Consider the following 4826-nt stretch of genomic DNA (forward strand, 5'->3'; position numbering starts at 1 on the left):
ACTGAACTCATTATCTTTTCACCCAAACCCTCCCCTCTTCTTAACTTTTCTCTTAGTGCCAAGAGTACCACCCATCCTCCCATTTACTCATTCTCAAAACCTACATGTTATTATTTTTGACTCTTCACTCTCTCACCATCCCTGACCCCCATGTCCAATCAATTGCCAAGTTTTTTTGACTCAACCTTTAAAATGTCTCTCTTCTCTTGTGTTCACTTCTTTCTCTCCTCTTACACTCCCTCCAACCTGGTGCAGAACCTTATTGCCTTACACCTAGACTATTGTCTAGACTATAGTCTCTCTGCCTCAAATTTCTCCCCACTCCAGGTCAGCTCTGACTATGTCACTCCTCTCTTCAGTAAAATCAAATGATTCCCTATTACTTCCAAGATCAAAGAATAAAATCTTTTGCTTTATTTTTAAAACTTTTCTTAACAATTCCCTCCTACCTTCTCAAGCTTCTTAAACCTTGCCCTGACACACACAGAGACACATTCTGAAGTCCAATAACATTGGCCTTCTTTGGGGTCATCTCCACCAAACACTCCCCTGCATTTTCATTGGATATCCTCAATTCCTGGAAATCTCTCCCTCCTCATTTCTTCCGTCTGCTTACTTGTCTTTCTTTAAGGCTCAAATAAAGTTCAGTCCTTTGCAAGAAATCTTTTTTCTCTGATCTTTCTTAATGTTGGTTCATTTCTTCTGAGATTATCTCCAATTTACTTTACATGTATCTTATTCATACATAGGCATTTGCACATTGTCTCCCCTAATAGACTGTGAGATCCTTGAGAGAAGAGACTGTTTTGCTTTTCATTGCATTCTCAGAGCTTTTGCACAATGCCTGGTGCATAGTAAGTGGATGCTAGTAAATGCATGTTGACCTGACTATAACTATTAATATTTGAATTACTGTGGCAATTGCCGTGGAAAGAGCACAGAACTTGATGCCTACCTCAAATAGTTATTGTGAGGATCAGCTAAGATAATATATTTAAATCATCATATAATAAAATGTCAGCTACTATTATTGATGCTGATCACACAGACAAAAGGGCAGAGACAGGATTTAAACACTAGCTCTCCTCATTCCCAATCAAATGTTCTTTCCACTACACTAATCTACCTTTTCTATCCAGAGCAATAATACAGAATTGAGGCAGTTATTTCAGGTTATGATAACACCCCCTGGGCATCATTTTCCAGGAATAGGAAAGTAGAATTTTTCACTTTCAAAAGTACCACATTATGGTTATTGACAATGGAGTTCTAACATTCAGTTCATTCTCTTTCAACATTTAAAAAACACATTTTTCATGTGCTTGGGTAAGTGAATTTATGACTTATATCATCTAGTTTTACCTTAAACTACTCTCAAAAATGGACAAGTGGTTTAAAAACATACTAACGAAGAAGTTGGGATTGAAATTTTTAATGCTATGAGCCCAATATAGAAAGATAGGCTAGAAAGAAAAGGGCAAAGCTGCCCTTTCTACTCCCAAGATTCTTAAGCCTTTATTGGGTACATTACAAGGTGACAACAAAGACAATCATATTCTGGTACTTTACAAGATTTCTCTAAACATAATGAAAAAAAATGTTTAGAATCTTTTTCTTAGTTAATAGAGAAGACAAAAAAGCTACAAACCACTAAGGAAACACTTGTTCTTCCTAAGAATTGTTCAAATAATTCATAGAAAACTATGTGGAAAAAAAACTAAAATGCATTCCATTGTTAACAAATATTGTTGCAAGATACATAATGATGTTGCTGAAGATTTGAAGAAACAAATATAACAAATCACATAGTGGGAGGTGTTTCTTTATACATTTAGATGAAAGTATAGATGTGTAGTGTCTCAGCTGAGTAAGAATGACCTTCAGTCTGTATGTTAAATCATCTTGTTCGGTGGTTCCAGTCATATCCAACTCTTCATGACCCCACTTGGGGTTTTCTTAGGAAAGATACCAGAATGGTTTGCCATTTCCTTCTCCAGATTATTTTACAGATGAGGAACTGAGGCACACCGAGTTAAGTGATAGGGTCCCATAGCTAGGAAGTGTCTAAGACTGGATTTGAACTTAGGGAGATGAGTCTTCTTAACTCCAAGAGTGGTGCTCTAGCCATTCTGCCACCTAGTTGCTCATGTTAAATCTTAGTAAGGCTTAATTTCTTTTTTGTTTTTAAATTTAATATTTCCTTCCTGCACCTCTGTGTTCATCTCACATGTCCCACATCAAGGAACATTGTTTTAGGAACTTCAGTGAGGGCTTCATTGGAGAGGGGAAAATGAGACAGGGAGACAATTAGGACAGAATGTTAAAGACTGGTGAGTTAAACCCAGTTGTAGGAGAGGATACTAAGTAATAAAGGCAAAGTCTGGAAGCAAGAGCAGAGAAGCAAAGAGTGTGCCTGCTATCCCTCCTGTCCAGAAAGGAGCCGGTAGCACTGCGGCACTGGAGATGGCGGCTGGGAATGCAGCATCTTCTGCTTTCAAACCAGAAGAGGCAAGACAGAGAGAGGATTAGGAAACTGCTTATTTGACCAGCTTGTCTTCCTCAAGCTTTGGTCTTTTATGGCAGAAGATATTCTGGGTTCCTTTCCTCTACAGCTCCTTATACTGACATATATTGGTTGGGCAGGTCTCATTTGCCTGACTCTGACTCAATCACATCAGCAAGCCACGAGCTAAAGGCATAAAATTATGTTTTGTTCCAGCTTTCCACATGAATAAGGCCATATCCCTAAACTTTTGTGATTTAAGGGGTCCACAAGGCCTCTCTGACCCCGAGCATTCCCCCTACCAGCTTGCCTTAGATCCTGCAATTTTCTGCATTAATATCAATCCTTAAGAGTTGAATTTCCAATGTTATAATCTTATGCATGCGAAAATATCCTAGGATACATTTAGAACACATCATTGGCCCTGAAATTGCAAATGAAACAGAGAAGTGGCAGTTGCCTACCCAACTGCATAGAAGTGTAAACTCATTTGAAATATCTGAAAATTAAACCAAAGTGCCTAGTCGCATAACCCTTTCATACCATAGTAATTATCCCTTTTTTCTGTTTTACTCTTAGAAATGATCTGGCCACATGATTCTTTAGCTCAGTTGAAAAGGGCAGGGCTTTTTAACCAGTGTGCTGTAAGACTTTTAGAATAATGAGAATAAATTTTTCCAGCATCCCTAACACTAATGAATGAACTAAATTAATATTATATTCACTATAAACACTTATATGTGGTGTTTATGGGGGGGAGTGAGAATAAGCAGAACAGAAGGAAATGCATTAACTACTCAAAGGCTAATCTTTGAAAGCCCCTCAGTACTGTAGTTGTAAAGAATATTGGACCTGGTGTCCGAAAACCTACTTCTAGTTACCAGTTGTATGATCTTAAGCAACTCACTTACCTTATCTAGACCTCAGTTCTTTATCTGAAAACGAGCAAGTCAAACTAGATGGTCTCTGTGGCCCTTTCTAGTTATATGTCCTATTTGCTTTTTTCTTTTATTCTCCAATATGCTTTATTTTTTTCCTAATTACATTTAAAACAATTTTTGGTATTTGTTTTCTAACATTTTTAGTTTCAAATTCTCTCCCTCCCTCTCTATCCTCTCCCCCTTCCTGGGGTGATAAGCAATATACAAAATATATTTCCAAATTTGTTATGTTGAGAAAGAAGTCTATGCCCTTTTTGTAAAGCTGAAACAAAGTCATGAGTATTTTACAAAATGGAAATGCTAAAAAGAATGAGTTTATCATCAATAGCATAAACACTTATTAAGTGACTATGGTGTGCAGAGCCCTGTACTTGGCAGTTGAGGACAAAACAAGCACAGATAAGGAAAAGTTTATAGTTTAGTGGTCTGTGGAGCATTTTGCTGTGACCAGATCCATGCAGTCAGTCCAGTTCTGTGGTCAAAGACATTGCCCCTTGGATAGCCAGCCATTTAGAAAAGGTATCCCATTGATAATCCTGAAAGACTTATATGGGGAATGCTATCTACCTCCAGAGAAAGAACTACTGGAGTCCAATGGATGTGTATCAAAGCATACTATCTTTTACATCAGTGTATTTATGATTTTATTTTGGATTTTTGGTTTTGTATGGGTTTGCCCTTACAATAATGACTAATATGGAAGTGTGTTTTTTATAATAATAAAAATTTTATTTTATTTTTTTTTAAAGTATCCAATTGGTCAAAAAAAGACTAAACAAGAATGAGTCAGTATATTAGGCCAAAGACTTTATTGGGGCTGGAAAAAAACAACTAAAAAAAATATGACCTAATGACAAATTATTGGAGACGTCATTATCATTAGAATATATTCGGTCAGCATGGTGAAAGAGGGAATATTGCCAAAGAGAGAGGCTGGCATTGGAGTCAGAAAGACATAAGTTTAGGTCCTGCCTCTGACATACTGACAGTGTGACCTTGAGGAAATCCCTTATCTTCTTGCTGCCTCCTGGCAACTCTCTTAGACTAAAAGGGGGCAGAATCTATTTGTATTAATAGAGGTATTTTCTTCAAAGGAAGTCTCTATCAGACAGACACAGAGAGAGAGAGAGAGAGAGAGAGAGAGAGAGAGAGAGAGAGAGAGAGAGAATTAAAGGATAGATAGATAGATAGATAGATAGATAGATAGATAGATAGATAGATAGATAGATAGATAGATGAATAAATGTAGGGAATAGGCTCAAGAAAACTGAGTTCTGTTTGATTCACATACTGTGTGATTTCCTCCCTCCTTTCTTCCTCCCTTCCTTCCCTCCTCTTCTTCCTTCCTTCCTTCCCTCCTCTCCTTCCTTCCTTCCTTCCCT

Source organism: Gracilinanus agilis, chromosome 1, assembly GCF_016433145.1.
Source record: "Gracilinanus agilis isolate LMUSP501 chromosome 1, AgileGrace, whole genome shotgun sequence".
Taxonomy (NCBI): domain Eukaryota; kingdom Metazoa; phylum Chordata; class Mammalia; order Didelphimorphia; family Didelphidae; genus Gracilinanus; species Gracilinanus agilis.